This window comes from Lissotriton vulgaris, chromosome 4_1 (genome assembly GCF_964263255.1).
Source record: "Lissotriton vulgaris chromosome 4_1, aLisVul1.2, whole genome shotgun sequence".
In the NCBI taxonomy this organism is placed as follows: Eukaryota; Metazoa; Chordata; class Amphibia; order Caudata; family Salamandridae; genus Lissotriton; species Lissotriton vulgaris.
This window is the reverse complement of record NC_141691.1, coordinates 482,628,287-482,650,186: the sequence shown is the minus strand read 5'-3', so window position 1 is coordinate 482,650,186 and position 21,900 is coordinate 482,628,287. Positions and strand designations below refer to the sequence as shown.

The 21,900-nt window shown below is 46.6% G+C and overlaps 1 protein-coding gene across 2 annotated transcripts in view; it reads left to right on the top strand.

Moving 5' to 3' along the window:
* BTK (Bruton tyrosine kinase) overlaps positions 1–21,900 on the top strand; it is a 487,200-nt gene that overhangs the window by 170,354 nt on the left and 294,946 nt on the right. The window contains exon 1 of one of the 2 annotated variants that reach the window (XM_086964642.1): positions 21,504–21,677. The exons of the other annotated variant lie outside the window; for it this stretch is intronic. The gene's annotated coding sequence lies outside the window, so the exon portion shown is untranslated. Of the gene's footprint in view, positions 1–21,503; positions 21,678–21,900 lie in introns of those variants that run through there. 2 annotated transcript variants of the gene reach the window in all.

Sequence of the window (21,900 nt, the reverse complement as noted above, 5' to 3'; positions counted from 1 at the left end):
ACATAGAACATTTGTTTGCCTACTGGGCCACTGAAATCAGAAGGTGTCTGATAAGTAGGATCCCTGGCCGTGCAGCAGATGGACCTGCATACTGGTGGCACATTGTAGGGCCCATCTCTCAGTGGTCTCTCCACTGATGCTCTAGGCACCTGGGAGGCACCTGAAGGAGGGCATCCCCCATTAGCTGGGAATCCTAGAACATAAATGCACTGAAGCTCTGCATTTCCCGGGGGCCGTGCTGGGAGGAACTGGGTGCGCCCAAAGAGTCTGTGCGCCAGGGGACCACTGTCAGCTGGAGGTGTGGAAAAGTGACCCTCCTGGGAGAGATTTGACTAGCAAACTGAAGCACGAATTAGTGGCTCCCGGCGAACATGGGGAAGCCGGATGCCCGCCAAGCCAAATTACCTCTGACCAGCACCGCCCCCCTCCCCCAAGAGCACTGGTCTACCGATGGACGAACCACTGGAACCCAATGGAAGCACGGTGACCACGCCAGAACCGGACATTCGTGACATGTTTCACAAACTCAAGCAATCTCTAACAACCATAGACCAGAAAATATATACCATGGCTGATTGGTTGGACAGATTAAGTCTCAAGCCGTGAGGAGCCCATTGGACAGGTGGAACAGCGCACGTCAGCATTTGAGGATAATAGAACTTTGATGGGTGAAAAACAAAGACCTTGAGGCCAGATCGAGGCAAAACAACTTGCGCATTAAAGGATTCCCTGAATCTACTGCAATGTCCCGCGTTGAGAACTACATCGAGGAGATGCTGAAAGCCGTCTCTGGATACTTTTACAGCCTAAATTGATAGGAAAGTGCTCTATTGCCCATGGAGCACACAAGTGCGGGCTTAGAAGGTGAGCCGCAATGCAGGGATGTGTAAGGCAGGGAGTGTAAGGGGGACGACAACCGGGCCGCGGCCAAGATGGCGGCCTAGTAAAAATGTGGATCCGGGACTGAGGCTCTCCTCTTGGCTTGTCCTGCCGCACCGATGCTAGCGGGGTGCAAGGATTCCTGAAGGGACAGCTGCTCCTGTTGAGTGACCCGGGGAAGAACCAGAAGGAGGCAGGCCAGCTGGTGGAACCGACTGGAGGGAAGAGGTGTTGTGTGAATAACATTGCAGCCCTGTAGTATCGGGTTCCCAAGGCCTACATGCTCCGTAGATAACCCACTTACACTGAAAGAACTGTTGGCACGGAAACTGAAAAGTACAAAGAACAAGTTTATTAAGACCCCATGGGGTGGTGGTACATTCCTACAGCACCCTTCGGCAATGCAAGAAGTATCACACCGAACGTTAGTGTGATCCGGTCTTTTATACGATTTACAGGTAATAAAAAGATAGGCGGTACAAAGTTACAGAGCTTTATGTACATATATGGTCATTTTTGGAACACAGCCAACTCATGGGAGGGGTTACAACCCCACTGGTCAGTTTGGCGGCACATTCCTGAGGGGTGACTGGTCAGTTGGAACTGCGCATGAGCGGGCTTGACCGTGGCTAAAAATAGCCTGTTGCTGGGCAGAGTCGAGTGGTCAGTTGCACGGACAACGGACTAAAGGGCATGCTGACCACGAGGCCGCTCATTCTCTAAAATGGCCGCCGCAATTCACAAAATGGTGTTTCCAGGTATAGTCAAGTTAAGGGGAAAAACGTGTAGCACAGCTAAGCGCTAACTCAGCCATCGTCAAATTACGACAGACGACCCTTTTAGCGTTTAGCTGAAGCTACCTCATAGTGGACATAATCAGGATGTTCATCTTCAATATCAATTAGCATTATTTGAGCTACTTCTTTATGAAGCATCATTTTGTTTTGAATAAGAGCCCGTCTTGATGGTATACAAGCCGATAAACACATGGAACATAAAGCTGGGCCACATTGTATACATAAACATACAAGAAACAGTATCCCTACAATGATACATAAAATCGTTAGCAGTTTCCAACCCCAAGTGGTAAGCATTGACCAGAACCACCCTGAAAGAGTCCAAGTTCCATTGTCCGGGTGTATTTCAGCTGCTATTTTGTGCAATTTAGAAATGGCATCATAAACGGATGGCGAATTATCAGGTACGTATACACAGCAGCTACTTCCGATGATTCTACATGCCCCCCCGATCAGCTAGAACCACATCTAGAACCATTCTGTTCTGAAGTGTAACAATCCTAGAAATCTGAAGTTCTTCAGTAATATTTCCTAATGCAATAGCAGTATCATTGGCTACAGCCTCAACAACACGGGTCAGTCGTCGTATTTTCCTACTATTCAAAGCAGCCCCTACAAAGGAGAACAGCCCCAAATTAAAGTCCACATATTGCTGCAGTGCGGTATCCGTCTGGTCGATATCGTCCAGAACAACAGTAAGTTTAACACGGTTTAACACGAAATCGTGGTAAAGTACATAGTCATTATGATACATTGGTGGGGCAATAAATACAGGAGGCAATACAAAGGATACATAGCAAGTGCCTAACCATCCCAACGGAAGCTGATGATAGCCCTTGGTTCCACAGATAAAATAAGTATTACGAGATGCCACAAACGATATGCCATTCGGGCTGTCAAACGTAAGTGTAGTATTGCATTCACTTTTTTCAACTGGGATTGTACCTTTATTACGTATACACAAATCAGCTTTAGTTGCAATAACATTAATAACATGCGAACTGGATACATTGATGTTCCTTTGGTTGCTGTAAATACGGGGTGCAGATGCATTGTCGGGGCGGTATTCCTCCCATTCAAATCGAGTACCCTCAGCTCGTGGGTACCCATCCCGGTCATGGTAGCAAATCTTATTCAAACGGAAAAGCACCCCCCCTTTCGTTGGCCATCGCAAAGTGAATAGAAGAGTGTACCAGGCATTGCAGGACCCATTATGTGAAAACGGGAGTGGAATGAGTGGAGTGCCCCCTTTCTTCTGATGACCAGGCAACATCCCACACACCCAACAATTGGAAGTATTTTTCATATTATGAGTATGATGCAGGATCTGAATAAAGCTATTGTTCAAATAGGTCTGCTGGTGCCGTTCTTCATGGTAGGGCAAGGTGAAGTGAAAATGTTCAGATGGACCCGGGGTAGTCGGCAACAAATGTTCACGTGCAGGCACCACGAGTTCAACTACCCAAGCTATCACTGCTATTACCACAATTGTCAAGACAAACAGGATGGCACCAAGTATTCGTTTGTCTCGTGATGCAGAAGACGCCATAGTTCAAAGAGTTCTCAATGTCTCAAATAGTTCAAAAAGTTCACAAAGTCTCAAATGTACATATATATATATATACCTAAAAAAGAAAAATACGGTGCTGAGCTCCGAGGTAGCCGCTGTTTTCTTCTCCGGGGTCAAGACGGGTGTCGCTACTCTTGGCAGAACTGCCCCCCCCCCCCTTGAGATTCCCAGTTTCCGTTTCACAAACCCCAGAGCGGTAACCAACCAGTCTCGAAAACCAAAAAAATCTTCTTATCGTGGCCGCAGATCGTAACGCTGTCGTCCAGAAACAGTGTGGTCCGGGAAGGCTCCCTCGACTTCGGCCGGTGTCACAGCTGGGCTCTTCTCTTTATCCAGAATCTCCTTGTAATCGGTCAGCACGGCAGGATTCACCAGATCAGGAGACACACGACGGCAGTGAGTTGAGTGCACCCACCGCTTTCTGTTGGTCACTCGTACTGCTGTTCGAGTAGCCAGGAGGACCTGCTCGGGGCCACGCCACCTCGGTTCCAAGCTGTTCGCCCTCTCAAACGACCTCACCATAACAAAGTCACCAGGTCGAAGATTGTGAGCCTCTCCAGTAGAGTTGTCAGGGAGCGCTTCTCGAACCTGTTGATGAATAGAAAGCAAATCATTTGTTAATCGTGCCAAATAATCGTTCATCATTATACAAGGCACATCATGTATCAATCGCGGCTTAGGCACTCCCCAAATATTCATAGGCCTTCCAAACACCACTTCATACGGTGTGAGGCCAGTTCGAGAGTGGGGCACTGACCTGAGAGAGAGCAATGCTAACGGTAAAGCATCCGGCCACTTCAATGACGTAGATGCTACAATCTTAGCCAGTTTTAGTTTCAACGTGGCATTGTACCGTTCAACAAGACCTGCTGACTGAGGGTGGAACACAGCATGAAACTTCTGCTGGATCCCCAACCCCTTCAGCACATACTCCACAATTTTCCCAACAAAATGAGGCCCATTATCGCTCCACAAAAATTTGCAAACTCCAAAGCGAGGAAAGTACTCCTTGAGCAACACCTTAGCTGTTGTTAAAGCTGTATTATCCTTCGTGGGGAAGGCCTCAACCCATTTGCTAAAAGCGCACACCACCACTAGGACATACTTAAGGTTATTGCAACGCTCAAGCTGGATGTAATCCATTTGGAGTACCTCAAATGGTGCAGATGGTGGAACAAACCCTCCTTTCGGAGCATGGGTCCCTTTCGCAGGATTGTGCTGTAAACATATTAGACAGGTCTGCACTACTCTCTTAGCTGTATTGGCGATCTCGGGATGCTCCCAAACTCGTGATAACAATCGAGTGATCGCAAGAGCTCCCACATGTGCTAATCCGTGTGTCATCTGAACCATCGCTTGCAAGTAAGCTGCAGGCAATTTCCATTTCTCCATGTCTTTGCTTCTCCAACAGCCCTCATCATCCAGCACCCCATCTACTGCCCATGCCGCAAGTTCTGCTTCAGTCGCTGATTTTTGGATATCTAGTATCTCCGCTCTAGCATCGTACCATCGCTCAGCTTGTGATTTTGTTACATACATGGGGGAGTCAGTTCGGGACATAGCTGTTTGTCTCGCTATGCTGTCTGCAAAAGCATTCTCTTGACCCACTTTATCAGTGATCTTTTTATGCGCACTACATTTAATAATCGCTATTTTCTTTGGACAAAGCAACGCGTTTAGGAGATCACGCACCAATTCTCCGTGCATAATGTGTACTCCATGAGAAGTTAAAAACCCACGTTCTCTCCAGAGTAGCCCGAAGTCATGTGCTACTCCGAAGGCGTACCGGCTGTCTGTGTATATGTTCACACATAGGCCAGCACTCAATTCGCAGGCTCTCGTCAAAGCTATCAGCTCTGCTGCCTGAGCCGATTTTTGTGGTATTCGTGCTGTTTCTACCACTGTCTTAAGGGTCGTGATCGCATATGCTGCGGAAGTCGTGCCATCTGGCAGCCTCAAACACGATCCATCAACCCACAGCTCCCCATCCACATCTGGAAGTGGCATATCCTGTAAGTCGACACGACCCTTTGTCTGTTCCTCGGTCAGGAAAACACAGTCATGATGTTTTTCTTCCTGACCCTCCTCAACCGGATAGGGCAATAAAGTGGCAGGGTTCAGGGTAGCGCATCTTTTCAGTGTGATATGTGGCGCCAGAAGTGTAAGCTCATATCCTGTCAAACGTGCACTCGTGAGATACTGGGTTTTCGTCTGATTCAACAGGGCATCAACTGCATGGGGAACTAACACCAACAATTTGTGCGATAAAACTATTCCCTCACTCTGTCGTATAGCTACCGCTGTTGCTGCAACTGCTCGAAAACACCCAGGTAGCCCTCATGCTACAGGGTCAAGAACCGCCGAAAAGTATGCGCATGGCCTTTGTTTGTCCCCGTGTGCTTGCACTAACACTGATAACGCGCACCCATCTTTCTCGTGTACGTACAATGTGAAAATCTTTGAATAGTCTGGTGTACCTAACACAGGTGCAGAGCAAAGGGCCTGTCTCAATTGTTCAAAATCATTTTGACATTCATCTGTCCATTCAAGGGGCATAGGTGTAGTTTTGGACAGCAACGCCAACAACGGTTTGATAATATGTGAAAACCCCATGATCCACTGTCTACAAAAGGACGTTAAGCCTATGAAGGCACGTACATCTCTCTGTGTGCGGGGGACTGGTGTATCTAAAATCGCCTGAATTCGATCTGATGTTAATGCACGCCACTCCTTAGACAAAAGATGACCGAGGTAGGTCACCTTGGGTCTACAATACTGGAGCTTTTTCTTCGAAACTTTATGATTGTTCTCAGCCAAAAAGGAAAGTAAAGCAAGCGTACTCTCCTCGCATTGAGCATAAGTGTCAGCAGCTAACAAAAGATCATCGACATACTGAATAAGGGCAACTCCAGATTGCCATTGAAAAGAATCAAGCTGTCTCTTTAGAGCCTGGCTGTAGATACTCGGACTCTCAGTGTAACCTTGAGGAACACGACAAAATCTATACGATTTATTATTTAACGTAAAACCAAATAAGTATCTGCTATCGGGATGGATGGGAATGGAAAAGAACGCATTTTTCAAGTCAATGAAACTAAAGGTCGTCGCTGTTGGGGGGACCAATGTAAGCAATGTCGTGATATCAGACACCACCGGATATTGGGGATGACAATTTTGTTAATTTCTCTCAAATCAATAATAAATCGATAGACCTTGTCGTCAGTATCTTTCTTAAGGATTGGTAGAATAGGGCTATTGCAAACATTATAGGGGACTTCCTCCACTACCCCTGCAATGATCAGATCTTGAACAATGTGTGTCAGAGCAATTTCACGTTCCCTGGAGATCTTATACTGTGGTACACGTGGCAAAAGCACTCCCTCCTTTACAGTAATGCGAATAGGTGGAATAAGCATCTGTCCCATATCCGTATCTGAGGTTGCCCATAACGTGTGATGGAGAGAAGCTAATGCTTCACATTCTTGTATAGTACAAAACCTGTCGGAATCGGGATAATTATCATTCAAAATGACTCGCACTCCCTCCGGAGCGCACCGTATCGTTGCTCGAAAATATTTGAGCAAATCAATGCCCAGAATATTATCCGGGGTATAAGGTGACAGTAAAAATTGACCAAAACTGAAAAATGTATCAAGACAAAGTGCAAGAGGCTTCGATAATGGGCTAGGAGTGGGTGTGCCATCAAACCCTATACATGTTATCATGTCGCCAGACAGGGGAGCCCTCGGAACCAAGTTTTTAGACAAAGCGCTACGAGTAGCTCCTGTGTCGACTAGAAACTGATCAGTAGAACCCAAAATGCCCGCTGATACATATGGACCACTCTGATCTACTGGCACTTCAACTGATTCCGTACCCCATCCTACGCAATCCTATGCATGAACATAATCCTGATGTTCCACATTCTCACCTTCTGATATCTGATACTGGTTCCGTCTATCAAAAGTATTACGCTCATCCTGGCCACGGCCCCTCTCTTCAACCCTACTACGATCACCTCCACTGCCTCTCGCCCCCGAATAACTTCCCCGCGACCGTCCACCTCCACGACCACGCTGGCTACGCTGCTCACGAAGTACCGGACAATCATCAGCCCAATGCCCAAACTCCTTACAATAGGCACATTGATCCTCCGCTATATCCGTACGCCCGTACGACGCATTACCCCCTCCTCGTCTGCCCCTATCATTCCCTCTAGATTGCGTTCCACGAACCTGTGCCAACATCACCTTCGTTTTCAACTCCTTCGCTTTCTTGTCTATACTTTCTTTAGCCTCCAATTCCTGCCGCTCATAATACTGAGCCATAGTTAACAAAGATGCAGGGGTCGCCGTGGCCCAGGAACTTTCACTCGATTTTGCAATCTCCGGTAGGAGATTAGCCACGTACTTATCTACAAACAAATGCCTACCCGTGTCGTCCGTTAACGATTGACCACTGTAGTCATGAAAAGCCTCTTCGAAGCGTGTAAAGAAATCTGAAACCGTTCCATCTGACTTTTGTTTGCACGAAGCTAACATGGTCCAATCTATCTTTTTAGAAGGAACAAGCGTTTTCAGTTTAATTAAGATAGCCGCTAGAAGGTCTAAAATCAAATCACATGGCTTACATGCAGGCTCCCTGTTTAAGTCTGCTTCATTTATTTATTTCCACGTTCCCCCAAGTATTGTTTCATCATTATTTTTACGAATTAATCTCCACATGTCAGGCGGAAGAATTAACCCAAAGTACAAATCTTTATCAACAAGAGTCATGACACAGGACGAAATAGCCCCTTCCACCCCTTCATAAAATGCCGCTGGATTTTTCCGAAGATCAGGCAAAGAATTCTTAAGTGCCATAACATCTGCTCTATTCCAAGGCGTATACACCCAATTGTATATAAAATACCCCTTCGCATCCTTCGACATCTTATCTTCGTCTGTACCCTCCCCCTTAGGGGGAACATACAGAGGTGCGGCTTCACGCATAGGCATAACATGCACATTAGAAATCTTATCTGAACCCCGGAGAGAACACTCCTTAGATTGTTCAGTGGACCCCGGCACAGACTCCTTATTCTTTTTCCGCTCGTCCCGCAATCTGGAAGTCTCATCCCGCAGCTGGATCAGTTGCTTGAAAAACGTATCAACATCTGCAAGAACAAATATACCTTTATCTAAATTCTCATGATGAACCGATACAGCCTTAGGTTCTAATGTGTCCGAATATTTACGGAATGCGGTAATAACTTCGTCAGCCAAAGTAGACAGAAAACACATCAATTCCTGTTCCGTCCAGTTACCCCTCTCAGCAATAACTTCAGCCACAGTTACAAAATTTGTATTCAATTTACGGGCCCAACTACGCAAATCCGCAGCTTTTTCTGCAGATAACCTGACACTCGACTTGCTCCCTTTTCCCGACTTATCCTGTCCGTCATCATCCGAATCCACAGTCGGAGCCGTAGGTGGAACGTACGGAGGCGGCGATGGATCTAGTAATGAAAAATCATCAATTTCATTAGTAAGGACAGGATAAAGCGGTTGACGAATAGGGAATTGACCAGTCGTTTGCAATTTACGTTCCCGTTCCTCCCTCTCTCTCTTTTCCTGAGCTTCCTTTTCCTCAAGCTGTAAAGCCTTATCTCGAGCAGCCTTGCGCTGCTCTTTGTCCACCAAGGCAACCTCACGTTTCATTCGTTCACGCACCGCTTTCTCCCACATTCGCACACAATCAAACATGTTCTGTCTAGACCTACGTTGAAACAAACACTGCTCCACAAATTGAACCTTTCGCAAATCGAACGACCCATGTAGTGGCCATTGCAATTCAGGATCAGTTTTTGTATATTTATGCCATAATTTGCTATACATTATAGGGGGAAGGCCAAATTTTATGTACATTTCACGATTCGGAGTTCCTTCTGGGGGAGCCGGCTGTGATTCCGCTAACCTAATTGTGGTACCATTTCCAAGACAGCACATCCCTCGGAGTGTGCTTAAAACAGGCATGTTCGAAAAGTATCACGAAAGCGTGATACCGGATAAACTGGCACTTACAATACTTCACACAAATGTGCCGCTCAGAGGAAAAAAACAAAATTAGAGAAACATCTCTACATGCCTGCCTATGTGAAGTGCACTACACATATAATTCAAAGGTCACAAAGTCACAAATGTTAGCTAACTCAAATCATAGACACAAATCATAGAACTTCGGCAAGCGTCCGAGGACTACCTTACCGATCACAAATCATAGAACCTCAGTAAGCGTCCGCAGACTACCTTACCGATCACAAATCTTACCCAAATCTCAAAGGTCCAGATTCCAACTGCCAAGGTCTTTAATCGAATCAGCCAAACGGCACTTATCCAGCAACGCAGACGATCAAGAACTCAGTCGGAGACCGGCGCCACCTGGAAGGTCAGATCGGAAGGAAGGGAAGAAACACCGTGGGTGCCAAGACTCGGGTCACTCAGTGGCAGCGTACGCGTCCATGGCGAGTTTCCAAACCTTCGTCACGACCTCTCCTTCGGGTCGCTAATTTGTAGTATCGGGTTCCCAAGGCCTACATGCTCCGTAGATAACCCACTTACACTGAAAGAACTGTTGGCACGGAAACTGAAAAGTACAAAGAACAAGTTTATTAAGACCCCATGGGGTGGTGGTACATTCCTACAGCACCCTTCGGCAATGCAAGAAGTATCACACCGAACGTTAGTGTGATCCGGTCTTTTATACGATTTACAGGTAATAAAAAGATAGGCGGTACAAAGTTACAGAGCTTTATGTACATATATGGTCATTTTTGGAACACAGCCAACTCATGGGAGGGGTTACAACCCCACTGGTCAGTTTGGCGGCACATTCCTGAGGCGTGACTGGTCAGTTGGAACTGCGCATGAGCGGGCTTGACCGTGGCTAAAAATAGCCTATTGCTGGGCAGAGTCGAGTGGTCAGTTGCACGGACAACGGACTAAAGGGCATGCTGACCACGAGGCCGCTCATTCTCTAAAATGGCCGCCGCAATTCACAAAATGGCGTTTCCAGGTATAGTCAAGTTAAGGGGAAAAACGTGTAGCACAGCTAAGCGCTAACTCAGCCATCGTCAAATTACGACAGCCCCAAGCTTGCGTGTTGGCGGAGCGGCTGACCTGTGGCACGGAGAGGGTCCTGCAGTGGGCCACGCAGGATGAGACATCAGGACGAGATGCGGGTAGCTATCCTGAGGCTGTGGGTGGGTGAGGAAGGCCTGCTGCCCTGAAGAGCGCACATGAGGGAGTCATCTTTGCCGGACTACAGAGGATCTGGCTGAACGTTGAGGACATCGCTGCCCCTTCGGCACACCAGCTGAAGAGCGAGTTGGGGGGCAGACTGGAGGAGGCCTGGAATATGGCTGCGAGAAGGAGTAGCCCCCCACCGAGTGACATGTGGCGGTGTCAGGGCCAAGGGGTGGTGCCGCTCCACCCTGGACACCTATGAAATGCCGGGAAGCTTGAAACTGGGAGGAGGCCTCTGGACTGGAGGGTGCATGAATGGCATGTTGACGTGTCGAGGAACAACGTGAGTGATGGCCTAGCCCACTGGCAGTGATCCCCTAGGGCTGGTAGGCTTGGCCGGATGGCAGAGGACTTCTCCCCCGCCTGGAAAATGCTGGGTCGCTGGCCCCCACCCCTTTAGGATCTGGGGGCAGAAGACATGGGGTAGTGAGGAGGGTCCACTACGTGGCTGAGACGAGTGAGGACCAGAGAGAGGGAGGTGCATTGGAGCAGGCATCTCCACAGGGCCAGGTAACATAGAACACTTGTTTGCCTGCATGGCCACTAAAATCAGAAGGTGGCTGATGATTAGGATCCGGTGCAGCAGATGGACCTGCATCCTGGTGGCACATCAGAGGGCCCATCTCTCAGTGATCTCTCCACTGACGCTCTAGGCACCTGGGAGGCGTCTAAAGGAGGGCATCCCCCATCAGCTGGGAATCCTGGAACATGAATGCACAGAAGCTCTGCATTTCCCGGGGGCCATGCTGGGAGGAACTGGATGAGCCCAAAGAGTCTGAGCGCCAGGGGACCGCTGTCAGCTGGAGGTGTGGAAAAGTGACCCTCCTGGGAGAGGCTTGACTAGAACACTGAAGCTCCAATCAGTGCCTCTCGTGGGAAATGGGGAAGCGGGATGCTCTCCATGCCAAATTGTCCTTTGACCAGCGCCATCCCCCTAAGGGAACTGGTCCACCGATGGACGAACCACTGGAACAGAATGGAAGCATGGTGACCACGCCATTACCGGACATTTGTGACATGTTTCGCAAACTCAAGCAATCTCTAACAACCACCCTAGGTGGTCACCTGATCAGATTGCTATCGGTCTATGGGCCCAATGTAGACAACACAGACTTTTTCGGGGAGATCTGGCAGATACATTGGGAGCAGGAACTATCCTTTGGGGCAGGGCGGGGACTTCAACATCATTTTAGACCCGGAAAAGGACAGATCGGACAGCACTCTGCAACCCCATCCCAGGGCAGAAGGACAACTGCAAGGTATTATGGAGGACTATGAGACAGTTGAAATGCGGCGCCATCAACATGCACAGAGCAGGGAGGGCACTTGTGTCTCCTCCGCTGGACCTACGTGGTCCAGAATAGACTTCTGGCCGAGCTCAAAAGATATCCTGGCAGGGGTCCCTGCAACTACCCACCTAGCAAGATCACTATCTAACCATTCTCCAGTATTACTTAGGTTAGCACTGCCGGGAACCCCTAGCAGGGCATTTAGCTGGCTACTCCCAGCAGGAGCTATGCATGACCAGGTGTTCCGTGAGGTAATCTGCACCGCGATCACAGAATACTTTGTGCAGAAAGAAGGTATAGAACAATCCCTCTCCACACTCTGGGAGGTATTCAAATCATTAATTAGTGGGGAGTGTATTGCGAAACAAGCGGGGATTCTGCAGTCGCTGCGGGGCAAACTCCGTCGCCTTGATGGGAGATATGCGAGTTAGAGGAGAAATTCTTTGCCGATACCAAAATTGAGATTTTAGGGACGATTAGGGACAGGGTTGTCGGGTTTGAGGAGGCGGCCGCAAGAGAGACTCATTATCTGGGTACGAAAACTCGAGCCAGGCAATATGGAGAGGGAGACTGGGCTTGTAAAACACTTGCTGACCTCTTTAAGAAGCCATGGGCCAGTAATTATATTAGTGAACAGCGCAAAATGGATGGCGAGATGGTAGTAGACCAGACCGCTGTATAGGCAGAAATGTTATCCTTCTACTCCTCCTTATATGCAGCTAGACAAAACACCAATCATCTCGACCTGCCTGCTTTTTTTGAGTCTATTCAGCTGCTCTGCCTGGACGGTAGTCACTGCAGCTAACTGGAAGAACCTTACTCGGCGGAGGAGGTGATTGGGGTAATCCAGGCTCTACCTGGGGACAAGGCCCCAGGACTGGACGGACTTACGGACACTTTTTATAAAGAATTTGCACCATTGCTAGCACCACATCTCATCAACATGTATGATGAATCACTTGAGTGAAGGTCCCTTCCTCCAACACTTAGGGAGGCTCTAACAAGGACCCATTGACATGCGACTCCTACAGACAGCTGTCAATGACTAACCTTGATAATAAAATTCTGGCTAAACTCATCGCCATGCGATTGCTCCCTCTCCAGCCCTTAGTGCTGCGAACCGACCAAAGCAGAATCGTCCATGGAAGAGCCGCGTCACACAACCTGCTTACCTTTTTCAGAACTATCCAGGATTCCAATTATCCAATTAGTATGTGTGATTCAGGCGCCACAATGCTTAATTGGAGAATTATAATTGCCTGTATACCTATGTATTGATTCATGTATTTATTCATATATTTATTTATTTATTCATTTTGAAAAACATGTAATTTTTTATTTAACAAAGTGGGAGATTTAGGGTTGTGTAAATAAAAGAACGCTCGAACTCTTTTGGTTCCCACTCTAAAGAAAGCCATTCAGCATGCTACCTTGGAGAAGTTCGACCTCAAAGTTGTTTTGAACACAACTCTTCAAGCTTACCATTAGACCCGTCACTCAATGACAGGGGAAAGCCGTGCAACTCTCGTGTTTGGAAGAACCATGACGACCAAGCTGTTCCAATGGACCAACCTCAGATCCAAGAATGAGGAACGCATTCATACTATGGATTTTAGTCATAAACAAATGAAAATATATGCTGACAGACAACGTCCTGTAAAAGATATCACCTTTACAAGAGGAGATCGAGTGCTTGTCAGAAAACACAGGAAAAGAAAGTCTGAGGCTCCTTTTGAGGCTAAGCCCTTTAGCATCACTAACACTAGGACACTAGGTGGCTGCCCAGCGTCCTGGACGGTCCCTTACTAGAGATTCCTATCATTTTCGACATCTGGCCCATCACTCACCACACATCGATGTCAATGTAGAGACTGGGTCCAGATAGACTGTTGATGACTGTGTCTGCTGATGATTCCACCTCACCTGTGCAGATCACTAACCCTTCGATCGCCAGATCCCGGTTTCCAATGATCCAATCAGGACGTGTGATTCAGGCGCCACAATGCTTAATTGGAGAATTATAATTCCCTGTATACCTATGTATAGATTCATGTATTTATTCATATATTTATTTATTTGTTCATTTTGAAAAACTTGTAACTTTTTTTTAACAAAGCGGAAGATGTAGTTTTGTGTAAATAAAAGAACGCTGAAACTCTTTTGGTTCCCAGTGAATACCGTAGGCCTGTGACATAAGCATTGGAGAGATGAGTTGAAGGCAGGCTTAGAATGTTGCGTTCTGACTTACATGCGGCAGAATAAAGACATGAAAAATTACTCCCCATGTGTAGCATGGTTATTGATGAATACTTGAGCTGGCAGGACGCTACACCCATGGGTACGCTTCCCCTTAGCTAACTGCTCCTCACGTGCCTCCCTTATTCTGTGTCCATCATATGCCAACTTGTGGTTCCTCTTACAAAGCTCAGTGACCTTGTACATCCCTGAACAAGCTCCCCTTAACCCAACTCTGCTGCCTCGCTATGCTCACCTTGCAGAACACTGTCTTACTAGTCATACAGGACCAGCGTCTGGTAACCCATTGTCTCCCTGTCTCCACCCACCCAGTGTGTCTCCCCATTCCCTGTCCGAAGAAAGGATTAAGACACTACAATGAAAGAATATTTTGGACCTGATACAAATTGCGCCCTGACTTATTTCGTCCTCTCTGATTTAGAGATGCGACCTATTTACTAATAGGTCGCATTGCAAAACTTCTAATCACAGGGGGTCTCAGAATGACCACCTCATTAATATCATTTAGGCTGGTCTTCAATATGGCTGCCTATTGTTGGTTGCAAATTCTGAGATGGCGGCCTGCAAGGAATAGTAAACCATCATCTATGTATTTACATTCCCAAAAGGGAAACTTCTTTCTTTTTAGAGTAGCCCGTGTTCCTCAAAGGAACTGGTGCTGTTTAAAAAAAGTTTCCAGTTTGGAGATGCATTTGGAGTAGGCAATGGTCCTTGAGCCATACCATGCTCTTCCCACGACTTCCCCCGAGGGGATTCACAAAGGGAAAGGTGTCCCAGGAGAATTGGTAACTGGGTTGTGAATGTAATTGCTGTTGCAAACCATTGATACATAGTATTCCGGCGTGAAATTGTGAGGGGACATCCGTTTTACGCCCCCTCCTAATTGCAATTCAGAATGGATAGCAAAACCCATGTTGTTAATCAGAAAGGCTTTTCCGACTTACACATTGAGTTCAGTTAATAGAAAAAAGAATTCTACGGTTTCAAAAACTGTCATTTCATGAATAGCAGGGTCAGAGAGTGAAAAATGAATTTCTATATAAGGCTATTCATATTATAACTGAGCTCAATGTTTATGAGAGAAAAAAAGCGCTTGCCTTATTTTATTTTTTACAAGATGGGAGGCTATCATAGTCTGTGCACTAGTAAAATAATTTATCAATTAACATTGCTATCATGCATGTACTTTAACTAAGGTATGTGAGCATGTATTATTAATTAATGTTTTGAATATTTTTAGCATGTGTGTTATCAACACTACAACTTAAGTGACATGTCTTTTGCAATTCCAAACCATACATAGTCGTGGTGATTTACAAGTTCTTTCAGATATTTATCTCATCATATTGTTGTTTCTGGGAAATACAATAAATATCAATTGAATGGAATATGGATATAAGATTAGAGAAATTAAGGAAATTAACTTTCACTGAGAACTGGGGAATCAAATGTCATGTAATTATCCTTAAAATACTGGCACTGAAATTGATGACAAAACATTGTAAGTAAAATATTTTCTTAAACTGGTAGATGGTGACTGAAATATAATAACTCCAAATACCCTACAATAAAACCCTTGGGTATTACATTGATGTTAATAATATTCATGAATTGTTCACCATTAGACCTTGAAATTAGCAATGATTATGGATGTATTTGTATTTTCACGTTCCAGCTGAGGATACGTGGAAACCCATAGTAATATAAGTAAACTAAAATGCAATTTATAATGAGCAAGCTATAATAGATTGATTTTAGATGTTATGGGTGAAATGGACTGGTGGGAGGACATATTTGAGGAGTATACTTGATTGTTGATGGGGAATTATATTTAATATTTTACAGAATTGTAAAAGGAAGGTTGCTCGCGAAATACGTGTCGGCTGAACTTCTTTTTTAATTGAATTAATAGGACTTAAATTTAAATAATGAATACATTTCCATACGTGAGCACGTGTTGTACTCTTTAAAATAATAAGGACCTCTAACCTCAGTTGTAAAATATCAGTCTCAGCATGGTGGGGTATAATGCTAAAGAGCGTGCTGTACAGCTTGCAGATGTCTCTGTGTAGCTCAAAATTGACATAATATGTAATCATTTGTTTAAGTTACTGGGGCGCACAATACAGATTGTGAAAACAATAAAAACAAAGATGGCTGTGCACACATTCACTCATCGTATAAGTGGGGATCCTGCAGGAGAACCCAAGACCATCCTGAACCGGATGCTTTACTTTTGCCATTAACCGGATCTCCTTCAGTTTACCCTGTCTGTATCTAGGTGGCTCCGAAATTTGAGTGCAGCCTGGGGACATCCCAAGCAGAGGGTACAGAGAGCTGGTGCAGCGCATCAGTTGCCCACATTGCTTAAACTCTGTCCTTTAAATCCACTCCCACATATTAGTGTTGTCATGTGTGAATCTGGGGTTTCGTGATTAACTAAAGCAGTAACTTAGTGGATGACTATGGCTGCCTGGAAGTGCTCGGACCTTATGAGCAGAAGCTCATTTAGGGGAACCTAGACTAGGTAGGTTTTTACCTTCCTGTTTCTGTAAAATGTATTTGGAAGTGGGCAGCTGGATGACCTAGTCTGGCTGCACACTTTCTAAAAAAAAAAACTTACAACATTTTTACGAAGAAATGTTATTGTTCCCCAAAAACCAGAGTGGTTGATTAAGCCAGTACAATATCCCCTTCACCTGCAGCTTTATTTAGTATTCGGCAAAGTCAGGCAAGTGAGCCTCAGCGGTAGCATTGCCAACTTCCTTCACATACACAAATCGCACACACCCGCTACCATGTGGTAATCAGGGGTGCAAGAACACTCAGTGTCCACAGAGAAGGTTTATCATTTATGATTTTGTACATTAAATGAGGAAATATATATGAAAATACAGGAAGTATCAATGGTTTTCGAACCACAGGATTTTGTGGCGATGGGTAAACATGCCTATGCATACTTCCTTGCAGGGCCCCTCTAGTTTTGTTGCACCACTGACCTAAGCCATTAATCAAGCGATCAATCGGGATTTATAAAGTGAGGCAAATCACCCAATAGGGTATCCAGGCACTTGCAGGTCCTGAAGGTTTATTCGAACAGCCAAGTCTTGAGGGCCATTTGGAATTCCAGAAGTGAGGCAGCAGTCTGGAGGTGCATGGGAAGGATGTTCCAAGTCTTTGCTGCAATGTAAGAGAAGGAACATCCTTCACATCTGTTTTGGTAGATACAGGGATTATGAGCAAGTGAAGGCGAGATGGAGCGTTGTCTTCTTGATGGTTGGTGGAGGTTCATGCAGTGATAAATGTAGGCGGGTCCTTGGTTGTGTGTGTGGATCAGCAGCTTGAATGGATGTACGTTGTTACAATGCATGCTTTTACCACGCATGCCTTTACAACGCAGGTTTTTCAACGTAAGCCGTTACAACGACTTGCGTTGGGGGGTGCTGGATAGTGAATAGTTTACTTTACTATTCCAACTCCAGTGCCCGTGGATAGTAGGGAAGGTGTTGGATAGTAAATTAAACTATTACCTATCCTAGAGCTCCCCAGCGTAATTCGTTGTAATGACTTGCGTTGAAAAACCTGCGTTGTAAAGGTACTGCGTGGTAAAAGTTGCGTCGTAAAGGATGTTCCCACTTGAATTGGCCTCTCTTCTGTACAGGGATCCTGTGGAGTTGCCTAAGGTGGGATGTGATGTTGGTTGGTCGGGGAAGGCCGAGTATGAGTCTGGCTGTGGCGTTCTGTATGGCCTGAAGTCTCTGTAGGAGATGTGCGGCGATTCCTACTCAGAGGACATTCCCATAGTTCAGTCAGCTGGGGATGAGGGCTTGTGTCACAGTGTGACTCACGTGTAAGGTTACCCACTTGAAGATTTTACATAGCATGTGCAGAGAGAGGAAGCAGGCGTAGGAGATGATGTTGACCTGTGAATTCATAGCGAGCTTGTTGTTGATGATGATTCTGAGGTTTCTGGAGTGGTTGTAGGGAGTGGGTGCAGGCCTGAGGTCTGATGGCCACCAGGAGTTGTTCCATGTGTGGTTGCTATTGCCAAAGATCAGTACTTCTGTTGTGTCTGTGTTCAGCTGCAGGCAGTTGTTCTTCATCCAGTCAGTAATGTTTGTCATACATCTTTGGAAGATGATTCTGGTGGTGGTGGGGTTGACCGCAAGTGAGAGGATCAGTTGGGTGTTGTCTGTGTAGGAAATGATGTTGAGATCTTGGGATCTGATGATGTTGGTCAGCAGGGTCATATATGCATTGAAAAGTGTAGGGCTAATGAATGATCCCTGGGGGACACTGCAGTTGATTTCCTTGGGTTCAGATGTGAAAGGCAGGAGGTGGATCCTCTGTGTTCCTCGAGTGAGGAAGGAATTGATCAATCTGAGTACGTCTACTCTGATGTTGATGTTGATGTAATGGAGTGTTCCGATCAGCATGTGGTGGGATACAGTGTTGAAGGCTGCAGAGAGGTTAAGGAGAATCAAAGTTGCTTCTTCTCCTTAGTCAAGGAGGGTTCGGATGTCATTGGTGACTGCCATTAGGGTGATTTTGGTGCTGTGATTTGTGCAGAAGCCGGTTTGGGAGATGTTGAGTAGCTGGTTCTGCTCCAGGTGTATCATTGGTTGATTATTGATGATCTTTTCCAGTACCTTTCTTGGGAATGGGAGCAGGGGGATTGGCCGGTAGTTTTTGAGATCGCTGGTGACGGCGGAGAGTTTTTTGAGTGGTGGTCTGACTTCAGGGTGTTCCTAGGCATGGAGAAATGCTGCTGTGGTGACAGAGGTTTTGGGATTGGATGGTGAGTTCCTGGGCAATCCTTTGCTTTCCGAGGTTGAAGATGTGGTGTGGGCATGGATCTGTGGGAGTGCTTGAGTGGATGGGTTTCATGGTAGAGGTGGTGTCCTGGGTGAAGAGGATGTTCCAGGTGGGCAGTGTATGGTTTGTGTCAGTTACAGTGGTGGAATATATGTAGAGGAAGTCTGTATGTGTGGGTTGGGGTTTGAAGTTTTTATATATGGTAGCGATCTTGTCAAGGAAAAAGTGGCACAGTTGCCGTACAGGTCCTGTGAGGGAGGGATGTTGTTTTTGCTGGCAGCTGGTTTGGAGAATTCCTTAATGATGTTGAAAAGTTCCTTGGTGTTGTTGGCGCTGGTTTGATGCGTGAGGAGGCAAGGGCTGTCTTCTTTGTTGCCCTCAGCAGTCAGTGGTAGAGGTTGAGGGAAGTCTTGAAGGTTGCCCTGCCAGAGGAGTCCTAGCTAGTGCACCCTCTTGTCTCCAACTGTCTGCTGCCTCATTTCACTGTTCTGAATTTTTGGGTGTACCAGATGGCTTTTTTGGAGGGTTTTCTCTTGCTATTGCTCTTGATGAGGACAATGCTGTCTGAGCAAATGGTGATCCAGGCGTTGAAGTCTTACACTCCATGTTTGTGATTGGTGGCAGTAACAGGGTTGGAGGTGTTGAGGGCTTTCTTCCAGCTGTTCTTTGAGATTTTGTTCCACCTCCGGTGGGGGACGTTGGTCATCTTGGGTGTGGTGGTGCGAGGCTGGAGATGCTGAAGTGGACGATGGAGTAATCGGTCAATGTGAGTTCTGTGGCATGGCTTTATTTGACGCAGTTGCTGGAGTGGAAAATTGGGTCCAGTGTGTGTCCTGCAGTGTGTGTAGGGCCGTGGTCAATCTGGGTCAATCTGAGGCTGCTCATACTGTCAAGAGGTGTGCAGAGCTTTTGTCATTGGGGTCGTAAATGTGGAAATATAGATCGCTGAAGAAGATGTAGTCCTTGAAGTCTACAGCTAGGAGCATAATGAAGTCTGCAAGAATATGCCACTTTATTCCGCATGCTTTTTCCCCACATGCAACTACAACGCTGTAGTTATAACGACCACGTTGTAACAACACATACCATTAACCCACAAATCGTCACAACGATTTGCTCAGGGGGCACTGGATGTTTGAATAGTATAATTTACTATTCCAACTCCAGTATGTGCAACAATAGGGAAGGTGTTGGATTCTAAATCCAACACCTTCTGCCCCCTTCTCAAGTTGTTGTTCCGACTTGTGAAGTAATGGTATCCGTTGTTAACAACTGTGTTGTAATTCCCTGCGGAGAAAAATAGGATTTGTGGTAAATGTTGTTTAACAGTCGGCAAAGGGGTTGCAGAAGCTGGAGCACGGACCTGACGGACTGTATGGAAGGGTGCCTCTGATGGTTGCCTTGTCCTCTGTTTGGAGGTTGAAGCTGAGATGTTCCATTGGGGTGGTGGTGGTACACGGTATGGTTTCTTTGTGGATGATGGCTGTTCCTCCTATGTTGGGGCGGTCTTGGTAAGTGATTTTATATCCATCGGGGATCGGTGTGGAAATGTCTGGGGCGGATGTGGGGCTGAACCAGGAGTCAGTGAGGATGACGATGTCGGGTGCGAGGGTGGTGATGAGGTCCCAAAATTGAGTGGAATTCTTACATAGTGAGCATGAGTGTGCATGCAATTTAGTGTTTTTGTTCAGGTGGTATCTGTGGTGTGTTCGAGGTAGGGCTGGTCAAAAGGCTGGTGTGTGCAGTGGCAGGTAAAACGGCTGTGGGTACAGGTGAAAGGCCCTTCCGTGGAGTGTGGGTTGGGTCGGTGGCAGTGCTTGTTGCGGCATCTGGGGTTGAGGGTGTAGAACATGGCAATGATGTATCTTATCGGGGTGCGAGGGACAGGAGTTGTGGCGTTGGGTGCGGTCCAGGCTGGGACCCTCCCAGGTGGGTTTGCCTTTAACATGCTTTCAGCATGCTGGCAGCGTGCCCGCTGGGCGTGTCCGCTGTGCAGTTGTGTTGCGGCCTCCATTGAGTAGGTCCTGGGGTGGGCGGGTCTTCTGTTGGCGGAAAGAACAGTGAGTTGAAAAACCCAGCTGAGAAAACCCCAGCGGGAAAATCCAGGCATAATCTGTGTCACTGGATCAGTCTAGAACAAGCAGGAACTGGAGGTCACAGGCAAGTGGCAAGCTAGGTGTCCAGGTGCCAGTATGACAGCCCTTCTATTGTCCTTGAAAGAGGCAGTGACGAAAGGCAAACAAGTGAAGAACAACTGAAATCATAATAAATAAAACCCAGGACCTGAAACAGAGCTAAGGTGTGATGAGGTGTGTGTGCTTTCACGTGTTTTATAGCGCTGCAGGCTCGGGATGCTCATTCAGAGTAAAAAAGAAGAGGCGTCACACGAAAGGTCCAATCCCTCCAGAAAGAGACCATTGCCTTAGAATGGGAGGCCAGGACAACCACTGCAGCCATGTTTCACTCAAGAAAGACAGGCTATTTTGTAAGAGGTAAAATGCAAGCGTGAGCTCGTATGCAAATGAAGGTACTTTCAGGATTCGACTGATGCATATTTTTAAGCAAACGGGAAGTTGTTTGCAAGTGGGAAAGGGAAGTGAAGTGCGCCGGCTGAGCACTTACCAGAGACTGATGACTGCGGCCACGATGGCTCAATGCATGCCCAGTTCTTCCCTGCAGTAGCCGACCCTGTGAAGGAGTTTAACTGAGCGTGTGGGCTGGGAGTCCCGCAGCCCTCGGAGCGCATCGTCCACAGCCAGAGACTCAAGCTTCACATGGCACTGATCAGGTGAGTGCGCCCCTTGGTCTCAAAATGGAAGGTCATCCGAGTAAGGACTTCAGGTGCGAATATTTAGTCCCCACTGTTAGATATGATGCTGAGAGAAAAGTGATTTTTTAAGGAGTAAAACAATTATTTTTCTTCCTGTCGAGAGTTTTTTCAAGTGTGGAAACATATTTTTAGACCATGTGTCTACATTTTTTGCAATTGATGCTTTCTCGGTGGCTCATAA